This window comes from Protopterus annectens, chromosome 4.part0 (assembly GCF_019279795.1).
Source record: "Protopterus annectens isolate FY-2018-M chromosome 4.part0, PAN1.0, whole genome shotgun sequence".
NCBI classification, from domain to species: Eukaryota; Metazoa; Chordata; order Ceratodontiformes; family Protopteridae; genus Protopterus; species Protopterus annectens.
In genome coordinates this window covers 1,059,678,170-1,059,701,995 of record NC_056733.1, presented here as the reverse complement: position 1 = coordinate 1,059,701,995, position 23,826 = coordinate 1,059,678,170, and the positions used below count along the sequence as shown (strand labels likewise).

At 46.1% G+C, this 23,826-nt stretch overlaps 1 protein-coding gene across 1 annotated transcript in view; it reads right to left on the bottom strand.

Annotated features, from left to right (window-relative positions):
• HSPA9 (heat shock protein family A (Hsp70) member 9) overlaps positions 1-23,826 on the bottom strand; it is a 1,477,986-nt gene that overhangs the window by 1,077,607 nt on the left and 376,553 nt on the right. The window lies entirely within an intron of this gene.

Here is a 23,826-nt window from a genome sequence, read left to right as displayed (position 1 = left end):
CTACTAAACTTGGAGGCTGCACCTGCAAAAAATCCTTAACAGTTTGCATAGACTTAGCCTTGTCCTCCATTTTCTTTAAGACTGCTTCCACAGGCGAACCAAACACATCAGACTGCAAAGGAGCATCCAAAATCCTTGTTTTAACATGCTCAGCTAAATTCTGATCTCTCAACCAGGCATGCCTACGAAGAACAGAACCAGTGGCAGCCACCCTCGAGGAGGCCTGCACAGCATCAAAACCACATTGCAAGGAATGTTTACCCACCTGTTCAGACACATGAACTAAATCCTGCAACTCTTTACACTCAATACCTTCTGCCAGAGCATCCACCTTAGATTTCAATTGTGAAAGGAGATAATTCTGATATTTTAACATGTGAAACTGACAATTCAACGCCCTCATGGCTAAAGTGGAAGAAGTATACACTTTCTTTCCCCATCTATCCAAAGCCCTTGCCTCTTTATCAGGAGGAACAGGATTTTTAACAGAGGCCTTCACACCTTTAGGCCCCTGAGAGACAGTTTCCGGGTCTGCCCTAGGACTCTTAAAAGATACTTATGAGCTTCAGGCACCCTATAGTACCTATCCGGTTTAACTGGGGCAGGAGGCAAAGAATCAGGATTGAGGGAAGTCTCTGCAAAACATCTTCCACCACATTCAGAACAGGAGGTATAGCTAAAGGCCTATGCTGGGGTAAAACAAGAATTCCCTAAGCCTCTTCCTGGAGTCAGAGAAATCTTGACCTTCCCATTTAAAATGCTCCCTCATGGAATGCAGAGTCTCTGAAAATGAAAAATCCTCAGGAGGAGAAGCTGAAGGAGTAGAATCATCCACATCAGAATCAGAATAAGGAGGATACTCCTGCAAGTCTTCAGCCAAGACTCAGAAGCCTCGAACATTGCTCAAAACTCTCAAACTCAGGTTCCACCCTAGGCCTCTTATCAGGAGGGGCATAGAACCTCTAATCATAGTAATCAAATCCTCTGCCATTTTAAGCATATGTTTCTTAGGCAAAGACCCTGAAGCACTAGGAGAAACCCCCACTGAAGTTAAACTTGGCCTGCCTCTCAAAGAAGCCTTGGAAACAGAAGGGAGGCTCTAACCACCTTAGGAAGAGAGGGAAGAACAGCCACCTGAGAAGCCCCTCAGCCTGGCCTACTTCCCTTGAGGATACATCCTGTAACAGTAAAGTCTCTCCTGAGACTCCAAAGAAACACATGGCAAAACCACCGGCTCCACTGAGCCTTCTAAAGATCCGACGTCTGGGACCGGCGGTTCTTCCACTCTAGGCTTTGCTGCTTTGTCCTTGCGCTTTTTGGCGGCGGGCGGAGCCTCCGACGGCATTTTATAATTACAACGCTTCCCAAAACTAACCTGGCACAGTCTAACCTTCTCTTAATAGTGCGTTTGTTAAATCTAGCACAAGAGCGCATCCAACAACGCCGTGCTCAGGCCCTAAACAAGGTATACACAAAGTATGGTAATCCCTATGAGGTATCTGTTTCCCACAAGAAATACAGTTATTCACTTTTTCTGACATCCGATTAAATACTGAGGCAAGAAAAAACCAAAATATTCCCCAACGGGGTACTTAGCCAACTTTGATTCGGTCTGAAACTCTGACTTCAGAAACTTTCAGAACGCCAACCTGCACTCGCAAAATTGCTTCTGCATCGGACCATGCGGCAAAAAAGACTGAGGATATGACGTCGGTCATGCGCATTAGTACCCTGACGTACTGACGTCAGTCTAATGCGCCCTGACCGACGTCAGCCATATACTTTGGTATTCGGGCCGACTGGACAGCGGACTACCCAATAGTTAGGACTGCAGCAATGTGGAATGAAGAACATCTTCTGCAATTCTATATTTTCTGCACATTCTGAAATCATTTTCTGTTTCAGCAATCCCATAACATGTTGTTGGTACTTAGGCATATGAAATTGACAGTTTAAGGCCCTGATTGCCAAGGTTGCAGATGTATAAACCTTTTTTCCCCCATCTGTCCAGTGCCCTTGAATCTGTCAGAGGGGGTAGGGTTTTTTGCTGTTGAGGCCTCAACTCCCTTTGGACCCTGTGAAATAGTTTCAGGATCAGCAGCAGGATTTCTAAATAAAAGTTTGTGAGTCAGGGACCCTGTAATATCGGTCAGGCTTACTGGGAGCCAGAGGTAAGGAGTTAGGGGTCAAGCTTGACTCCGAAAACACATCTACAATGTCTAAAACAGGAGGAATGGCTAAAGGCTTGTGCTGAGGAAGAAGGAAATCCCTGAGCCTCTATTTTGTTTCTGAGAAATCTTGACTCTCCCAGTGAAAATGCTCCCTCAAAGTATGCAAGGTTTCTCCAAATGAATAATCCTCAGGAGGAGATGCAGATGGAAGACTCCTCAGCATCAGAATCCTCATAGGGAGGTATAGATAATTCCTGATCAGAAGAGGAATCAGAAGAAATAGTAACCTGATCTGAAGATTCATAATCAGTGTCTTACCTAGGCCTCGTATCTGGAGGGGGATGGGTACCCCTGATCAAGGTAATAAGGTCTTCAACCATTTTGATAATCTGTTTTTTTGGCATGGAGGCCTGTGCACATGGCTCATGCATCTTTAAGTTTTAGAAGTTGCTTTTGTCTTTGGTTTTGCAGCAGTCGGTTTGATGTACAAATGTTGATGTCTGAATACATCCTCAGAAGCCGATGCCTGCTCAGCGGCTCTGGACCCATCCGAGGGAGATACATCCGCCGGTCCAATACCTTGAGTATCTTGCAGCATGCCGGACTCCACATGGGTGTCGGTAGAGGCCTGCGACTCAAAGGTAGCGGTTATCGGGGTCTGTGAAGGAGCCTCACTGAGTACCGGCGAACAGGCAACTGGCTTATGAGAAGCTTGGTCTGTTTTGGATCTCTAATGCCTTTCTCTGTCCTTCTTGCGTTCTTTATGTACTCCAGTAGTCAGATTGCTGTCAGACAACATTTCTGAGTTGTTAAATCAGTTTCCAAAATAATTTGATGCAAAAATATACCAACGCTTACTAGTGCATTGGTTAAATCTAGCACAAAACCGACAGCCAGGCACATTGTGATCAGGGCCTAGGCACGGAATACAGTATAAATGGAAATCCTTATGAGGTATTTGCTTTCCACAAGAAATACAATTAACTTTTTCTGACATCGGTAAATAGCAAGAAAAGTTTCCCCAACGGGTTACTTAGCTTTAGTGAAGACTTAGATTTTTGAAACTCGAATAGTTCAGTAGTCTGCCGATTGGCACTTGCGCAATTGCTTCTGCTTCGGGCACCGCATGGCAAGAAAGACTAAAGAAAATGGCATCGGCTGCATGTTTTATAGCACTGACGACCTGACGTCACGGAAGAGAAAACAGCAACCAATGCAAGACCCAAGACTTGGGAATTCAGGCCGACTGAGGGCAACCTGCCAGCAGATTACCCAAATGTAATGACTGCAACAGTGAAACATGAAGAACATCCACTTTGTAAAGTATGCTTTCCAACCTGTTCTGCTGCATGCAATAATTCCTGTAAATTCTTTATTTTCCACACATTCAGAAATCAACATAATTTTCTGTTTCAATAATCCCAAAACATGCTGTTGATATTTAAGCATATGAAATTGGCAGTTTATGCCCCAATTGCCAAGGTTGCAGACGTATAAATTAGAAGTTATGTACTCACCATAACGTTCCATCTGAGTAGGTGACTTCATTCAGCTGCAACCTGTGGGTATCGGATCCGATCTCGGATCCGAGCCGGCAATTCAAAAGCTTAGGCTCCGAGCTCCTAGCTCCTCCCTCTTACCCATAACCCCTTGCCAAGCCCTGACTGACCTCAGATTGAGTTTGCCTCAAATACTGACAACAGTACACTAAAACAGCATAAATACTCGCTCTATAAAGGTCAGGGGGATGGAGGGGGGGATGGTTGCAGCCGAATGAAGTCACCTACTCAGATGGAACGTTATGGTGAGTACATAACTTCTAAATCTGAAGTAGGCAGACTTCATTCGTCTGCAACCTGTGGGACAGAGTCCCTAGCTACCTGAATCTTGGGCGGCAGTCATGGAAGGATGTTCCGGAGCACCGCTGAGCCAAAGGATGCTCTTCCTCTAGAAACAACATCCACCTTGTAATGAGAAAAAAGTATGAGGCGAGGCCCAAGTAGCTGCCGCGCAGATATCATCCAATGATACTCGGGACCTAAAGGCGGCTGACGTGGAAACTGCCCTAGTAGAATGAGCCGTAACCCTCTGAGGAGCAGGTCTGCCTGAAGTGTCATATGTCTGCAGAATACAATTAGCAATCCACTTAGATAGTGTGACTTTAGATACTGCTTTACCCAGAGCAAATTTAGCAAAGGAGACGAACAGCTGATCTGATTTCCTGTGGCCAGCTGTCCTGTTAATATAAAAACGTAATTGTCTATGAACATCCAAGGAATGCAATTTGTATTCTCCTTTGTTTGAATACTTGGGAAAAATACAGGCAAATTGATTGACTGGTTAATATTGGATTCAGAAGAGACCTTCGGAAGAAAAGATGGATTGGTCCTGAGGCACACCCTATCAGGGAAGAAAGAAAGATAAGGCGGTTTGACACAGAGCCTGAAGCTCAGACACCCTTCTGGCTGAAGTGATAGCTACCAGAAAGGCAGCCTTCCAGGAAAGGTATTTTAAATCAGCAGAAGCTGCAGGCTCGAAGGGAGGAGCAGTAAGGGCCTGCAGGACTAAAGACAAGTCCCAAGGCAGTACAACCTCCTTGACTGGAGGCCTTAACAAAAAAACTCCTTTGAGAAAAGTTTTGCATAATTTCGCTGTCATAAGGGAGCTGTGTCATGACCAATGTGATAATGCGAGATAGCCAATTGTACCTTAATCGTGGAAGAACTAGCCCCTTGATGAAAGAGGTCTGTTAGAAAATCCAGCACCGCAGAGATAGGTGCTGAAAAAGGATCCACAGTTCTCTGTCCTGCCCATATAGAGAACCTCTTCCATTTACTCCGATAAACCTGTCTGGTGGAAGGTTTATGAGCAGCCACCAAAATGGCCTTGACCGGTGAAGAGATACCGGAAGTCCTAATTAAGGTTGGAATTGGAGCAGCCAAGCTGTCAACTTTAGGGTCCGCAGATTGGGAACTGGCATTCCCAGAGGGTGAGAGATGAGATCCAAATTGGATCCAGAATCCATGGTGGATTGATTTTGTGAGACCATACAAAGGGAACCAAGGTTGTCGTGGCCTGAATGGGGCAATGAGAATCTTTCTCCTCCCCAAACTGTTGGCTTTCTGCAGAAGCCTCTGCATCAGAGGAAGTGGAGGGTAGGCATAAAGGAGACCGGGAGGCCAAGCATGCACCAGAGCATCCTCGAACTCCCCTGGTGGGGAAGCAGAGGGAAGAAATTGTCGCATTTGGGGTTAGAGGGAGAAGCAAAAAGAACGGAACAGGGTTGGCCCCAAACCGCAAAAATCTTCTTCGCTACTTGAAGATTGAGGGACCACTCGTGTGGAGAAAGGATGGTGCGACTGAGCTTGTCCGCAAGGATGTTGGACTTTCCGGGTATGTGCGTTGCTACCAGAAAGCGTTTGGTGGAAATTGCCCATTCCCAGACTCTCATGGCCTCTCGACAAAGGGGTAAGACCTGGTTCCTCCCTGCTTGTTGATATACCAGACTACGGACATGTTGTCTGTCTGAATCGCAATAGTCCCTGAAGGAAGAACGTGGTGAAGTGCTTGCAACGCTAGAGCACCGCCTCATTTCCAGAACATTTACATGCAATGACGTCTCTGTGGGATTCCACGTGCCTTGGACAATCTTTCCGCAGAATGCCCCCACCCGAGGCAAGAAGCGTCCGTGGTCACTGTGGCTCGGAGAAATGCAGCGCAAAAGGTCTCCTGCCAGGGGCTCCGGAGAAAGAAGCCACCACAGAAGGGAGTCCCTGCACGCTCTGCTGACCGCAATAGGAGCGTTTAGAGACGAACAAAGAGGAGACCACTGAACTTGAAGGGTCCATTGAAGAACCCGCATGCGTAAACGGGCATGAATTAGAAGCGGGATAGCTGCCGCCATAGAACCTAGGGCCCTCAGGACCAAGCTGCAGTTGGAGATGGTTGCAGGATTGCTGTCACATGACACCTCAGGCTGGCGATACGGTCTGGGGTGAGGAAGGCTCGCATTGATCTGGTGTCTAGTCTTCCTCCTATGAAATCTATAATTTGAGTTGGATTCAGAAAAGATTTCTCCCAGTTGATCGTGATGCCCAGCCTTGGTGCTAGTTGAAGAAAGTAATCCCTGGCTGAGCACAGAAGATGCCTTGATGATGCTGTCAGGAGCCAGTCGTCCAGGTACGGAAAGACCTGTAATCCCTGGAGCCTCAGGTGGGCCGCTACCACCGCTAGCACCTTGGTAAACACCCTGGGGGCTGAGGTGAGACCAAAGGGGAGGACCCTGAACTGATAATGACTGGCTCCCAGCCGGAAGCAAAGAAACCTCCTGGATCGTCTGTCCATCCGAATGTGGTAGTACGCATCCTTGAGGTCTATGGAACACATCCAGTCGTTCTCCCTCAAGAGGGGAGTATAGATTGCAGGGTGACCATCCGAACTTTGCTTGATTACTGACAGGTTCAACTGGGAAAGGTCTAAGATTGGTCTTAAGTCCCCGTCTTCTTTGGCACCAAAAGAACCTGGAGTAAAACCCTAATCCGGCTTGATCTGGGGGCCAGCTGGATGGCTCTTTTCCTAGCAGCTGCTCGATTTGATAGCTGCCGCCTCCCTTGGTCAGGTGGAACATCTGGGAGGCTGAGATTTGGGAATCTTGAATAGGGTATTGAATATCCTCTGGATATAAGTCAAGCACCCAACTGTCTGTTGTTATGGACTCCCAAGAAGTCAGGTGCATCGAAAACCCCCGACTGCCTCCAGAGACGGACAGCCGGGCAACCCTTCAGGGCTGCTGCGTGGGTCTCTCAGAGAAGGGTTCTCTGGACCCGAAATTGCCAGGAGCCCCTGCCTCTGGCACGACCTCCCGTCCTCCTCTGCCACGGAAGGACTGGTTATCCGAGCAGGTTGGGACTGCTGCGACTTCGGAACCACATCTTCTTCTGTCCCTTTTGGTTCTTAGAGAAGGACCTCTGGGAGCCGAGAAGCGATTCGACGGCAGACAGCGTCTTCCGTCCTTTTCGCTCTGGACTAATGTCTCGCGAACAGTCTTGCCAAACAAGGCAGAACCATCGAAAGGGGCATTCAAGGTCGCCTTGTAGGGCTCTGCAAAATCACAATGGCGGAGCCAGGCCTGTCGCCTCATGACAAGGCCTGCTCCGCTGGCTCTAGCTCCCTCCGTAGCATGAGACAGCAGCCGATAGATGTATTGGATACTGATCTGAGAGTGGCCATTCGGTGGAGTAAACCTGTTTATCCTCACTGAGATGGACTCGGGGAGATGCAGCGTATTCTTTAATCAGATCCCGCTGCATCCTAAGACATGTGCCATGTAGTTCAGCTCTCAAGGAGAAGGTCGCTGAACTAAAACTCACTTCCCAATGCGATCCATCGACGGGACTCCTTGCCCGGAGGATGGACGGAGGGACTCTCCTGGGCCAATTCCTCTTCGGCTGCAGCCATCATCAAGGCATCTACTGGGGGCGCCTTACTCCAGTGGGTGGGGTCTGATGGAGGAGAAAGAATGCGGTCCGGGCGCTTAGGATAGGCTCAATGGTGTCCGGATCCTTCCCCGCCCTGATGGATATAAGATCCACCAGGGGGTCAGCAGGGGGGGACACCCACGAGGTAGAAGGGCCGCCTCGAATGCCTCCAAGAACACAGACTCGTCCGAAGAAGCCTTGGGGCAGACCACCCCCTGATCCTTAACATCTCCATGATGTCTCCAAATGAGACGTCCTCAGGGGTGACCTAGGGGAGCCTTCCCTTCATCCAAGTCCGTGTCTTCAGTGACGGACTCAGGGAGCCCATGTGCCTCCTCTTGCACTTACGCTTCGAGGTACTTCATCGGGGCTGTCCAAGGAGTACTCTTCAGCAGATGGATGTTCCAAGGGAACCACTTGGGACATCGAGGGGCTGTCCCTGGGACCGGCTGGTGGGGCCTGGCCCAACTGCAATGGAGTGCGGATGGAGCCGTGGCAGGGACCGGGGTCCGGATGTCCTCGACAGTGCCCTTTCCATAACGTTGAAAGCCGAGGGGAGCCAGCTTCTCTAAGCCCGAGCCGACCCCACTCGGATCCGGCGTGCGGATCGGAGTCGGAGCAAACCATCGGATCCGAGAGACCAGTGTGCTCCGACCTGGACGGAGCCGAAGACACCAGCTCCCTTGGATCCGAGGCTCGCCCTCGGCTCCGAGAGGTCGGGTCCAGTACCCGAAGCACTCAAGGATGGGCGGATCCGAGTGCGCCGACCTATCTGATCCGACCCACCCCGGATCCAAATCTGCACGGCGCCGATAGCTCCGAACCCGTGGTATGGGTCGGAGAAGGAGCTAAGGGCGAAAAAGTCAAGCCTCCCGGATGGGGGCTAGGAGCACTCCCATTTGCATTTGGGCCTGGATGAATTTCCTCATCATCCGTCCATATCAGCTTCGCCATTGAAAAGGTCGATCTAGAGGAGGCCACCGGCGGACCTAGAGAGCCGCCTCGGTGACCTCCTGGAAGGGCTAGCCTCCTCCTCCTCGGGTCCAGGAGAGAACCGAGGAGTGGAGCCGAGGAGGAGGAAGGCTAGAAGGCACAGGGAGGCCGCTTAGATGGAGGAGCCGAACTAGAAGCTTCGCTCTCCTCTTGTGGTGCCTCTCCTGTGCCTCTCCTTCTGTCTCTCCCTAGAAGAATCCTTCCCTCTGGCAACTTTAGGGAGGTTGAGTCCCAGCCGAGGGAGAACTCACAGCAACAGGTTGCTGACTGGAAGGGCAGAGGCGAAGCAGTATCTGGGGTAAAAGACCCGCCAGCACCAACCGACCTCCGTTCCCTTAAAGCCGGGTTGAACCCTGCACAAATGGTACAACCAGAAGACAGGTGTTCAACCCCAAGCATTGACCGAGTGTGGCCATCTGCTGGGGACAGCTTATGGCCACACTCGGTACATTTCGAAAAAACAGCCTTAGGGGCTTCAGACATTAAACCTAAGGCCTAAATACACACACAAACAAACTACGAAAACCCAAGAAAAATTAACTAAAGAGGGAGGAAAGCCTTAATCACACACAACACTAACTAGATTGATAACAAAAACAGAGAATTTGAAAACTTTTTCTGTCAAAAAATCTAAACTTATCTCAACCAACGCCAGGAGCTCTAGAATTCCGTTGCTTCTTGAAAAGCGGCAAACGAAATCTGAGGTCAGTCAGGGCTTGGCAAGGGGTTATGGGTAAGAGGGAGGAGCTAGGAGCTCGGAGCCTAAGCTTTTGAATTGCCGGCTCGGATCCGAGATCGGATCCGATACCCACAGGTTGCAGACGAATGAAGTCTGCCTACTTCAGATCCTTTGTTCCCCATCTATCCAGCACCCTGGAATCTCTATCAGAGGGGATAGGATTCTTAGCTGTTGAGGCCTTTACACCTTTGGGACCCTGTGAGAGTTTTAGGGACAGAAGCAGGGTTGTTGAATAAAAATTTGTGAGAATCAGGAACCCTGTAATATCAGTCTGGCTTGCTAGGAACCGGAGGTAAGGAATCTGGAGTCATGCTCGACTCCGAAAACTATCAACAATGTCTAATACAGGAAGTATGGCCAAAGGCCTATGCTGAGGGAGAATGAAATCCCTAAGCCTCTTTTCTGATTGAGAAATCTTGACTCTCCCAATGAAAATGTCCCCTCAAAGTATGCAAGGTTTCTCCAAAGGAATAATCTTCAGGAGGAGATGCAGATGGGATGGATTCTTCTGCATCTGAATCCTCATAGGGTGGTATAGAAAATTCCTGATCAGAAGAGGAATCAGAAGAAATAGAAACCTGATCTGAAGATTCATAATCAGTGTTTTGCCTAGGCCTCTTATCAGGGGGTTGGGAACCCCTAATCAAGGTAATGAAGTCTTCCGCCATTTTGATCATCTGCTTTTTGGGCATAGAGGCCTGAGCACGTGGCTCATGCATCGGTTTTTTAGCCTTAGAAGTTGCTTTTGTCTTTGTTTTTGAAGCTGGCATCGGTTTTATATAGAAATGCTGAGGCCTGAAGACACCCTCAGAAGCCAGTGCCTGCTCAGCGGCTCCAAACCCATCCGAGGGAGAGACATCCACCGGTACAACACTGAGAATCTCGTGGCGTGCCAGACTCCACATGGGTCTCGGTAGATGCCTGCGACTCGAAAGTAGTGGGTATCAGGGGCTGCAAAAGCTCCTCACTGAGTACCGGTGAACCAGCGACTGGCTTAGAAGCTTCGTTGTCAGATTTGGACCCAGACGGTCTGTGTCTGTCCCTTTCTTTGCGTTTCTTGCGAACTCCGGTAGTTGGATTGCTATCAGACATTTCAGGGTAGTTAAATCAGTTTCCAAAATATTTTGAAGCAAAGATATACAGACGCTTAATAGCGCATTGGTTAAATCTAGCAGAATAGACAGCAAGGCCCATTATGATCTGGGCCTAGGCAAGGAATACAGTACAAATGAAATTTCTTATGAGGTATTTGCTTCCCACAAGTAATGCAATTAATAACTGACTGACATCGGTATGGAGCAAGAAAAAGTTTCCCCAACGGGGTACTTAGCTTTAATTGAAGACTTCGGTTCTGAAACTCGAATTCGAAAATTTCAAGATTCGGCCGACCGGCACTTGCGAACCGCTTCTAATTTGGGCACCGCGCGGCAAGAAAGACTAAAGAAAATGGCGTCGGCTGCCTGTTTTATACCCCTGACTACCTGATGTCATGGAAGAGGAGACAGCAACCAACGCAGGACCCAAAACTTTGATATTCAGGCTGAGAGCAACCTGCCAGCAGATAACCCAAATGTAATGACTGCAACAGTGAAACACGAAGATAATCATTCCTGTGAACCATCCATTCATGGGATTAAGTCAACGACATGCTCAGTGTCTGCCACATGATTTTGACTGGAAGAGATGCACACCACCTGAAGAGTCACCTGATACTTGACTGCAAATTCCCAAGCCATGGGAGCTAGCCTGCAAAGAAGGCAAGATTTCATTCCCCCTTCTCTGTTTGCATACGAAAGAACTGTGGTGCTGTTGGTAAACAGTCAGAGATGACCTGGAAGGAAAGAGGACGAAAAGCCTTAAGGGGCAAAAAGAAGAGCTCTAGTGTCTGATGCCGATATGCTCTTTTCTTTGAGAAGATGACCAGAACCCCTGGACCTTCAAGGAGCCGATAGCTGCTCCCCAACCTACATCTGAAACATTTCAATAGCTCCTGAGGGTTAAGAGGAGAATGCAGAGTATGACCTGGGTTCAGGGCTAACTGCTGAATCCACCAATGGAGTTCCTCCTTTAGACAAGAAAGGAGGAGAACCCCAGTCTAGAGGGGATGTGTATGCTGCATCCATACTGTTGCTCAAGTGAAACGTTTGGCTAATGCAAACATTGGAATGGTGGATGCCACGAACCCTAGAAGTCTGAGGAAAGTACAGTTGTGTACACCTACCATAAATGTAGATGTTCGAGTGTCTACACTGTTGCAGTCATGACTGTAGGGTTCTCCACTGCCGGCAGGCAGTCCTCGGTCGGCCAGAATCCCAAAGTCTGGGTCCGGCATCGGCTGTTCAACCATGCTCCCGGACGTCAGAGCACCAGGAGTACAAAGCTGACAGCCGACGCCATTTTCTCCAGTTTTTCTTGCCCCAGATGCCAGAAGTCCCAAAATGGAAAAGGTCCCATATCCTTTGCAAATACACCTCAGAAGAATGGTGAAAAAAGGAACCACACAAAAGTAAAAACAAGAGGGGATAGGAGGGAGGGAAACCCAGACTGCAACAGTGAAGACACTAACATCTACATTTATGGTAGGTGTACACAACTGTACTATGTTCATCGTGTTTCACTGTTGCAGTCATGACTGTAGGGTAGAATCCCAAAGCTGAAAGAAAGGGAGGTGGTCAAAGAAGAAGGGGCGGCTAAAAGGCCCTGCAAGACTGCAAAGGCAAAGCCTGCCCTAGACTTAGAGTAGAGAGGTAGATTGCAGTGCTTAGAAAAAGTATGCACTGAACTCCAAGTTGCAGCCTCCAAAATGTCCTTGGTAGGAACTCCCCTGAGAAAAGCCGCAAAAGTGGCAGCAGCTCTGGTGGAATGAGTCCGTATACTCCCTGGGATTTGCTTTCCATGGTGAGAATAACAAAATCTGATTCCATGAGCAATCCATTTAGAAATGGTCTGTTTAGAAATGGCTTTACCTTGAGAACAACAAACAAACAATTGCTCTGATTTCCTGATGCCCTTGGTTCTGTCCAGGTAAAAACGTAGTTGTCTGTGTACATCCAAGGAATGTAAGATCCTTTCCCCTTTATTTTGAGGAGTGGGGAAAAAGGTAGGCAAGTGGATAGTCTGATTTAAAGCCACTTTAGAAACCACCTTAGGCATGAAGGTAGGATTAGTCCTCAAAGACACTCTGTCTTGATGAAAAATAAAATAAGGCTCCACGGCCATAAGAGCTTGTAACTCTGAAACTCTCCTGGCAGAGGTTAGGGCTAACAGAATAGCTGTCTTCCAAGATAAAAACCTGATGTCAGAAGAGGCGGCAGGCTCAAATGGAGGCAAGGTCAGTTTTTCCAAAACATAGTTGAGATCCCAAGCAGGAATGGGAGGAGATCTAGGTCGTCTTAAGTTCTTAGCTCCAGTGAGAAACTGTCTCATGAGCTGGTGGGAAAAGATTGGAGGGTCTGTATTATAATGAGCAGAAATAGCAGCGGCATGAATTTTAATGGAAGAGAAAGAGAGGCCCTCATGTAAGAGATCTGTCAAGTAAAGTAAAATTAAAGGAATGTTCGGAAGGAGGATCAGAATCCTGAGCCTGCATCCAGGAACAAAATCTTATCCATTTTCCTGCATAAGATTTTCTAGTACAAGGACGTCTGGCTTCCAAAATGACATCCATAACCTGCTTGGGTAGGAAAGAAGAAATCAAAGGCCCTGGATTAACCAGGCCGCCAGGCTGAGAGTTTTGACGTGTGTGTAGAACCTGACCCTGATGTTGGGACAGAAGGTTCGGAGACTGAGGTAAAACCCAAGGGGGGTCCAGACATAGGTTTTTTAGAGTTGGGTACAAAAACTGTCGAGGCCAATTTGGGGCCAGCAAGATCATCATCTTGGGCTTGTCCTGTTTTATCTTTAATAATACCCGTGGAAGAAGAGGAATAGGCGGAAAGGCATATCCCGAAAGGTTCCTCCAACTGAATGATAGGGCATCCACTTTCCAGGCTTCTTTGTGGAAAGTCCTGGTGCAAAAATTCTGTAGTTGATTGAGGTGGGATGCAAAGAAATCTACGCGAGGACATCCCCAGACTGCTGTGATCATCCTGAATATTTTGGTGTACAGCATCCATTCGTGTGGATCCGCAAGGTTACTGCTCAGATTGTCTGCCAGGAAGTTTAGCTTCCCTGGCAGAAATTGAGCTTGAAGGTCCAGATTGCAGGCTAGAGCTGTGTTCCATAGATCCATGGCTAGTCTGCAAAGGGGGTAGGAATGAGATCCCCCTTGCTTGTTTATGTACCACATAACTGTGGTGTTGTCTGTCCGTATTAGTAGTCCTGGATGTAAAAGATTCCTGAAGGCCAGTAGAGCTTCCTGGACAGCTAACATTTCCTTTAAATTGATATGCAGTTGCTTCTGATCCTTTGTCCAAAGGCCCTGCAGACAGTTGCCCTGAAAATGGGCTCCCCAAGCATAATCAGACGCGTCCGTGGTTAGAATCTGAGTGGCAGGAGGCAGACGGAAGGGTTTCCCTTTGTTTAGAGCACATGCCCTGGACCACCAAAGAAATTCCTTTTGAAGGCAAGGAAGGACGGAGATCAGTATGTCCAAACTGTGGCAATGCTGAGACCATACACTTTTTAGGTACCACTGTATTTTCCTCATGTGTAGTCTTGCATATGGTACGAGAAGGATGCAGGAGACCATGTAACCCAGAGCCTGCAGGAATCTCCTTGCAGATAGCTAAGTTTAAGTTGCCAAGGTTTTGAAAGTTGAAGCCAGCTGTAACTTTTTCGGATGTTAGAAATGCCATCTGGGTTGTGGTGTTTAGAAGAGCACCCAGAAAAGTTATCTGTTGTGAGGGTGTCAAATTTGACTTTTTTATGTTTACAGAGAAACCCAGGAGCTTGAGGTTCTGAACAAATTCTAGATGCTGGAGTAAGACATCCTTGCTGTCTGCCTGAATTAGACAATCGTCCAGATAAGGGTAAATTTGAATTCCCTTGAGTCTGCAGTAAGCTACTACTGGAGCCAGGCATTTGGTGAAGACCCTGGGCGCAGTAGACAATCCAAAGGGCAGTGCAGAGAATTGAAAGTGCCTCGATCCGGCCTTGAACCTGAGGTATTTTCTGCGTTCCTGCCTGATGGGAATGTGTAAATATGCCTCCTTTACATCCAAAGTTACCATCCAAGCATCTTTGGACAGCATTGGAAGTAGCTGCTGTAGAGTAAGCATCTTGAATTTTGGAATCTCTAGAAAGGTGTTCAAGACTGACAGATCCAGAATGGGTCTCCATGAGTTTTGCTTCCTGGGGACTAGAAAGAGCCTTGAGTAAAAACCTTGTCCCATCTCTGAAAGTGGAACCAGTTCTATGGCTTTCATAGCCAAAAGAGCTTCCACCTGGTTTAAGGCCTCTGTCCATTGATGTTTTGGAAGGTCTGGCCATCCGCTTGGCCTTGGCAGGGTATGAAAATGGAATTTGTAACCTCTTAGAACCACATCCAGAACCCACTTGTCTTGGGTTATACGAGTCCAATTTTGATAGAGAGTTTTCCTCAGAGAGGGGCTTCCAGGCAAGAAGTTCCTGCAGCCCAACAGAGGGAGTCATTGAGTTTGTTTCCTATGAGTTTGTGACCTGTCCTCTCCTCCCCTAGGGGTGGAAGCAGTCCACTGTCTAGGTCTATAAGAACCTTGTGTTTGAGGCCTTCCTCTGAGGCGTCTGTATCTACCCCTCCGAGGCCTATCTGAAGTGGGAAAGGACCAATTTTTAGAAGGCCAATTTCTGCTAAATCTTGGTGGCTGTACTTGTAAGAAATCTTTAACTGTTTGCATGGATTTCGCCTTATCCTCCCATCTTTTTAATCACTTCAGCTTTTGATCCAAACAAAACATTATGCTGAACAGGAGCATCCAATAATTTAGCTTTCACTTGTTCTAGCAAATTTTGCTCCTTTAGCCATGCATGCCTTCTAATAACTGTGCCGGAGGCAGCAGCCCTACAAGAAGCTTCCAAGGCATCAAATCCACAGTGTAAACCATGCTTTCCAACTTGCTCAGTGGCATGCAATAAGTCATGTAATTCCTTATTATCTGCACAGGCAGAAATGGAAGTAAGCTTTTGTTTCAAAACAGACAGGAGAAATTGCTGGTATTTCAGCATATGAAACTGGCAGTTTAAAGCCCTGATGGACAAAGTAGCAGAAGTGTATACTTTTTTGCCCCATCTTTCTAAAGATCTAGAGTCCTTTTCAGTGGGAATGGGATTTTTGGCAGAAGCGGCCTTAACTCCCTTTGGGCCCTGAGAAATGGTTTCTGGGTCAGCAGAAGGGTGCTTGTATAAAAACTGGTGGGAATCAGGAACCCTGTAATATCTATCAGGCTTGACAGGAGCAGGAGGAAAAGAATCAGGAGTTAAATTAGCCTCCGAAAAAGCATAATCCACAATATCCAAAACAGGAGGAATAGCCAGGGGTCTATGTTGGGGGAGAAGAAGAAAATCCCTTAGTCTTTTCTTAGATTCTGAATACTCCTGTCCTTCCAAGTGGAAATGTTCCCTCATTTCATGCAAAGTTTCCCCAAGAGAAATCCTCATGGGGAGAAGCTGAGGGAATAGATTCCTCAGCATCAGAATCCTCATAAGGAGGGAAAGAATATTCCTAGTCAGAAGAGGAAACTGAAGAGACAGAAGCCCGATCAGAAGAATCATAATAAATATCTTGCCTTGGCCTTTTACCTGGAGGGGGATGTGAACCCCTACTCATAGCAAGTAAATCCTCCACCATCTTGAGTAACTGTTTCTGTGACTTGGGAGCCAGTTCAGAAGAGGCTTGTGTTGCAGTCTTTTATTTAGGAGTCTTTGCCTTTATAAGCAGAGTAGGCCTGAAAACCCCTTCGGAAGCTGGTACCTGCACAGCGGCTCCAGACCCATCCGAAAGAGCATTGTCCGAAGGTCCTGCAACAGAGGTATTTAAAGGCCTTGTTGGCTCCTCATGAGTCCGTTTCGGCCATCGGTTCTGAAATGGCCGACAACAGGGGCTGCAAAAGCGCCTCACTGACTACGGCCGAACCTGAAGCTGGCTCCGCTTGTGCGCTATCATCAGATTTGGACCTCAGAGGCCTGTCTTTATCCTTGCGACGTTTGTGAACTCCGGTAGCCGGAACTGTATCAGATGACATTTTGTAGTTGAAGCGCCTACCAAAGTAATGAAAAGCAAAATCGTACCTTCGTTTAATTGTACGTTGATTGAATCTAGCACAAAACAGACAACTAGCTACGTCGTGGTCAGGGCCTAAGCAAGGAATACAGTAATAATGAAAATCCTTGTGAGGTATTTGCTTCCCACAAGAAATGCAATTATTAACTTTTTCTGACATCGGACTGGAGCAAGAAAAAAGTTTCCCCAACGGGGTACTTCGCTTTGAGTGGAGAAGTCTTCGGACTGAAGTTTCAGAAAAAATAGTCAGGAGTCAGCCGACCAGCACTTGCGAACTGCTATCACCGCACGGCAAGAAAGACTGGAGAAAATGGCGTCGGCTGTCGGCTTTGTACTCCTGGCGCTCTGACGTCAGGGAGCATGGTTGAACAGCCGACGCCGGACCCAGACTTCGGGATTCTGGCTGACCGAGGACTGCCTGCCGGCAGGGGAGAACCCTACAGTTATGACTGCAACAGTGAAACACGATGAACATCTTCTTGGTTGTATCAGAGTGTACAGGGAGAAAACTATGGAAGAAATGAGTGACTGTGCCTTTGGAGAAAGAAGAGGATCCAGTATAAGGTTTGTCTGAATCCTGCACCCTACAAAAACCTGAGCCTGAGAAGGGGTGAAGGATGACTTTGGATAGTTTATGGTGAACCTCAGGCTTTCCAGAAGGGAAATAGTGAAGTGCAAGTTCCGCAACAAGACTTCTGGAAAAGACGCCTGAAATAGAAGATTGTCTAAGTAGGGGAAAACGTGGAAGCCTTGAAGCCTGCATAAATCAATTATAGGTGCTAGGTAATTGGTGAATACCCTTGGGGCAGTAGAAAGGCCAAAGGGAAAAGCAGAGAACTGAAAATGCAAGGAAGAGAAATGTAAACATTTCCTGTAAGGGGGATGAATGGCAACGTCAAGGTAAGCCTTTCTGATATCCATTGATGCCATAAAAGCCTGAGGGAAGAAATGAGAAAAGGTCTAAAAAAAAATAGCATACAGAAAGATGGAACCTTCGAGGTGTTGAGGTGAGGAAGGTCCAGAGTTAGTCTCTGGGGACCATCTTTTCTGGGTACTATAAACATCCTGGAATAAAACCCTCTTCCTTTGTGGGCAAGTGGAATCTCCTGAATTGTTCCTTGACTTAACTCCTGAAGGACCTCTGGGAATAAATGCAATTGTCCCTGGGGTGGCTAAGGAATACCCACAAAGGGAGGAAGAGACTTGCAGACCATGAAGTAACCTTTTTCAATAGTGGTGAAAAAATTAAAGAAAACTGGTTTTCCCTCATAGAAATGGCATGTATGTGATTTGGTCTCAGTAACACCATGTACTGTTAAAACTGCTTTTACTCATACAGGGTGTGATATTAGGAATAGCATAAAACTACAGAGCCTGCAAAATCAGGAACAAACAAGAACGTGCTCGTATGACACTATTTCTAAAATGATAAGCTTAACAGAATGTGCTTGCATGACATGTAAAAGAAAATACTGCTTTTCTTTCATAGTAACAGAGGTTTGGTAACCATAACAGTGTGACATTTTTAGAATAGCATACGATACATTTGCTTAACAGAATGTGCTTGTGTGGAACAAAATATTGTAATGTTTTTATAACAAGTAGAAGTAATAGAAGCTTGTCAAAATATTTTAAACAGCTGAATGTACACAGATATTAAAGCTAAAGAGGAATGGCTAACAGCAGAAAAAGTTACAACTATCCTATCAATAAAAGGACATTAAGTTTTCTCTGGACTGAAATAATGTTGCAGAAGGCGGCTCCAATACAGGAAAAGAACATTTTCATGAAGGACAAAGTTCTGAAACTATAAAAGTGGTTGTAAAACATTTTGGTGGGCATGCTGGTAATCCAAGTCAGCTAAGGAAGTGCAGTATTCTGTGTTACAAAGGAAATGTAATTAATCTCACAGTAGTGCTTGGTCAGCTGGTGTCAACTTTTCTGTCATACAAATATACAGCTGTACAGTTTCAGTGTGACCTACATGCCTGTTAATTTCAAACAATGGTGAGCCAGGACCAATTCGGACTCTCAAATATTCGTAAAAGTACAAGCACTAGTTCGTATTTTGCTGGCGTCAACCTCAATACAGTCAGTCTTGAAAAGATCAGCAGTATCAAGAACTTCTAAATTGGTGAAAAGAGATTTCATCTTTGCATCTGCTTCGAGACGTTCACCAGCATTTCTAACAGAAAGGGAGTTTCCAGTTTGCAGTCTTGTCTATAGACTGATCACCTGTTAGCAATTTCTGAAAATGGTAAGCCTTTTTCTGAAACAAGATGAATACCAGCAAGGACATAAATGCAAAATGCACATTGTGGCCACAAACTTAAACCAGACTTGATAAAGTCTGGACATTATCACGTCAGTGGTATAAACAAGCCAATACTGATGTTAAATGTAATACAACATTGTTTGGTATAAATACATACAAGTGAGAAAGTTTAAATGTGTAAAGGCATTCATTGTTTTGATCAGTACTACAAAAACATAAAACTTCATTTGAACTGTGGAGACAGATCCTTGTTTCTGTTTAAAACTTAAATCATGCTAAAGTTAACAGGTTTTAGAGACAGCTGAAATCTTTCAGATCTACTTCTCGCAGTGGGATGCTTTTAACAAAGATAAGAAATTAGAGCTTAACGAAACACACAACATTGTTAAAGAAATGGGACATACAGGTTACAAAGAATATACAAACTGTTTTAGACATTTTGCCTAGAGCTGATGTTGCTACAGATGGATGCTACAGAGTGCACACAAATAACACTAAGAATTTGCAAGTTTTTGAAAATTAATTTGAAATTGTACTTTGTGCAAATGTACATTTTTTAAAGAATTGGTCACCACAGAAACATGCAGATTTATGGGTTAAAGATAAAATAAATTCCAGTTCAGCTGACACAGCTGAAGTGCTCAGAAAGACATTGAGTGCAGCCAGTTAGGTAACCCATACACATTTATGTTGTGTAGGGTTATACCAAAATATGTCAAGTTACATGAATACAGTTTTATCAGAATTTAACAAGTGTAACAGCTCCTTACTAACATAGGAATACTTTAGGATTTAAAGGATTAAAGATTACAGCAGATAACAGCTCTAAGTGTAAAAGCTTCATACTAGGTATAGACATGTCAGATTTAACTACAAAGTTATTGCACTATTTTAATATTACAGTTACTGACAGGATGCTAGAACAAGCAAAGCATGACAACTGACAGGATGCTATAACAAGCAAAGCATGGCACTCTCTCGAGGCACTCCTACAAATGGAGAACATAGATATCTGTGCAGTAACTGAGACCTGGCTCAAGGCTCCAAAGAGCACCCCTGCAATACCAGGCTACAACTCTTAGCACACTTTTTGGCCACAAAACCAAGACCGAAACACTGAAGGTGGAGGAGTGTCCATATTCACCAAGGATATTCACACCTCCAGGCTAGTTGCCCAACACAATCAATCCGAAATTCTCCAGGTGCAGCACTAGGTAAGACTGCAATCCAAATTGTAGCTTGCTACAGATCCCCCGCCATGCCCCAATATTCTCACTACACCTTTCTAAACATACTGGAAAATATTAAGATACAAACACACACCCTAATACTAGGTGATTTCAACTACCCTGCTATTAACTGGGAGAAAACTACTCTAATACCAACCCCCCCCCCCAAACAGTTCTTGGAATTCATAAATTCCAACGCCCTGGATCAACTAATCCATTGTCCCACCAGGGGCTCCAATATCTTAGGCCATGTCATTACCAACATGGGAGATAGATGCTCCACACCAGTCGTCACCCCTTCATTGGTCAGGTCTGACCATAAGCAAATCACCGTTTACATCCACATCCCACCCCTCAGTAAGGAAACCTCCTTAAAAAAACTTCTCCAAAGCCAACTTCAGGCTACTGAAGTCAGAAGTGAAACTTCATGACATCCATGCAGACGGGATCTGAAAGTTCGACTGCAGAATCCTACACTAAGGCACTATACGAGCATATCCACTCGTGCATGAATCGTGCCATCCCAAATAGAACCAAGATGCTCTCCTCCAAAAAAAAGGAAGCCAATCTGGTAGTCCCCTGCTATAAACAAACTGTACAACAGAAGCAAGAAACTGTTGCAGAAAAGAGGAAAATTCCAGGATGCAAAAAACTTCCACACCAACCTTAGTAAGAAGGTGAGATCCCTCAAAATCCTCAAAAGCTAGTTACGAAAATAAAACTGCCAAAGATTCCAAAGACAATCACAAGGCATTCTATAGTTATGTCAAGAATCTAAACTGAAATGCTCAGATCTGCTCTGAGCTATAACAGAATGGCATTAAACTGATCCCAAGGAAATTGCCAATAATCTGGCAGATCAATTTAGTGCCAACTTCACCCCCCTCTCACCCCCTAAAGGGCCCATCTCAATACCAAAATAGTGAAATTCCGGTAATCACTGCCACACAGGGAGAAACCGCACTCTAAAGCTAAGAATACAGCATCCATGGGAACAGACTGCCATCCCAAGCAGTGTACTACATGAACTACAAAATGAAAGTACAGTTTTGTACCAAACATAAATGTAGATGTTAGAGTGTATGCCCTGCTGCAGTCACAGTTGGGTTATCCTGTCGTCAAGCGGTCCCGCAGTCAGACTGAATTCCAAAGCCTAGGTCCGGCGTCTGTTGCTGTCGCTTCTTCCCTAACGTCAGTGCGCCAGGGGTATACAAGAGGCATCAGACACCATTTTCTTCAGTTTTTCTTGCCCCAGATGTCAGGTGCCCCCCCAAAAGGTGGTCAGTAGATAGTACCAATAATAAAAGTTTCACAAACAAAACATCCCTCCTGCTATAAGCAAATACACCACAAAGGCTGCATCAGATTTAAAGGTTTTAGTTAGGTTAGAGGGGATGGAGGGAGGGTAACCTGGACTGCAGCAGGGTATACACTCGAACATCTACATTTATGGTAGGTACAAAACTGTACTATGTTCATCATGTTACCCTGCTGCAGTCATCACACTTGGGTAGAATCCCAAAGATAAGGATGGGAGGTGGAGTCAAACAGGGTTAGAGGAGGCTAGAAGGCCCTGCAAAACTGCAGTGGCGAAGCCAGCTCTAGTCTTAGAGTAAAGTGGGGGAAGGTGTATACTGAACTTCAAGTTGCAGCTTCCAGAATATCCATGGTTGGGACCCCCCTGAGAAAGGCTGTAGATGTAGCTGCTGCCCTGGTAGAATTATGCTAGCAGGAACTGGTTTTCTATGGTGGGTGTGGCAAAAACGTATGCAATGTCCTATCCGTTTGGAAACTGTCTGTTTTGAGACTGCCTTTCCTTGTGATGCTGTAGCATAGGATACAAAAAGCTGGTCAGATTTTCTGAAAAAACTTAGTTTTATTCAAGTAGTAACGTAGCTGCCTGTGAATGTCCAAGGAATGCAGGAGTCTTTCTCCTTTGTTCTGTGGATTTGGAAAGAAGGTGGGTAAATGGATGGTTTGATTTAGAGCCACACTGGATACCACCTTAGGCATAAAGGAGGGGTTAGTTCATAGAGAAACTCTGCCTTGATGAAAAATGAAGAAAGGCTCTACTGCCATTAGTGCCTGAAGCTCTGAGACTCTTCTGGCTGAAGTAATTGCTAGCAGCAGGGCAGTCTTCCATGATATAAACTAAGTCAGCTGAGAAAGCTGGTTCAAAAGGAGGTAGCGTAAATTTTTTCAGAACAAATTTGAGGTCCCAAGTTGGTGTTGGTGCTCTCCTGGGAGGCCTAATGTTTTTGGCCCCTCTGAGAAACTGCCTTAGAAGTGGATGTGAAAATAAGGGAGGATCAAGTGTTGCAGTGAGCTGAAATAGCAGAGGCGTGGATTTTAATAGATGAAAAAGAAAGGCCTTTGTGTAACATCTCAGTTAAATATTGTAGAATCTGAGGTATGTCCGGCTGAAGGGTATTTTGGCCTTGAGCTTGGTTCCAGGCACAAAACCTTTTCCATCTGGCTGAGTAGGCTTTCCAGGTGCTGGGCCTCCTGGCTTCCAGAATAACCTCCATAACAGCTTGTGAAAGAGGAGCTGGCTGGTTGCTTAGGCGATTTGCCATGCAGCCAAATTTAAGGTTTTGAGCTGGCTGTGTAGAATCTGACTGTCTTGCTGTGTGAGCAGATGAGTAATTTGTGGTAAAATCCATGGTGGGCCCTGGGCCATATTCCTTAATAGTGGGTACCAGTGCTGGCTTGGCCAGTCAGGGGCAATAAGTATCATTCGGGGTTTCTCCATCCTGACTTTCAGCAGCACCTTTGTGAGAAGGGGCAATGGAGGGAAGGCATATACTGTCAGCATTTTCCAACTAAATGAGAGTGCGGCCACTTACCAAGCTTGATGGTGAAATGTCCTTGTGCAAAATTTTGTTAGCTGATAGACCTGTTTGCCAGCCCCCAAAACTATGTCTGGGTGCCCCCATTTTTGAGTTATCATTGCAAATACTTGTGGATCCAGTTTCCACTTGTGGGGATCCATGATGTTTCTGCTTAGGTAGTCTGCCAATGTGTTTTTTCCTGGCAGGAATTGAGCTTGTAATTGAACTTGGTAAGCCAGTGCTGTGTTCCACAAGGTCATTGCTTGCCTGCACAGAGGGTAGGAGTGTGTACCCCCTTGTCTGTTTATGTACCACATTACTGTGGTGTTGTCTGTCCTTATTGTAAGCTGTCCTGGATGTAAGAGGTCCTTGAAGGCTGTCAGGGCATTCTGTACAGCTAGCATTTCTTTTTGATTGATGTGCAGATTCCTTTGATCTGCAGTCCATATGCCTTGAACGCACCGTCCTGCCATGTGTGCCCCCCAGGCGTAGTCCGATGCATCTGTTGTCATAGTCTGCCTGGCTGGGGGTAAGGTGAAAGGCTGACCCTTGTTGAGGTGACATGCCTGTGACCACCACAGAAACTCCTGTTGAAGGCAGGGAATGAGAGTTATCAGTTTCCAAGCTGTGGCTGTGTTGAGTCCATATGCTTTTTAGGTACCATTGTAATTTCCTCATATGCAGTTTTGCAAATGGTATTAGTAGTATGCAAGATGCCATGAAGCCCAAGGCCTGCAGAATTTTTCTTGCAGGGAGTTGGGTCTTTGTTGCCATTGTTTTGAAGTATTGAGTTAGTTGTAGTTTGTCTAGCGTCAGATAAGCCATCTGGGCCGTTGTATTCAAGCTGGCACCCAGGAATGTCATTTTGTGAGGGCACTAGTTTTGATTTCTTTTCGTTTACTGTGTACCCCAG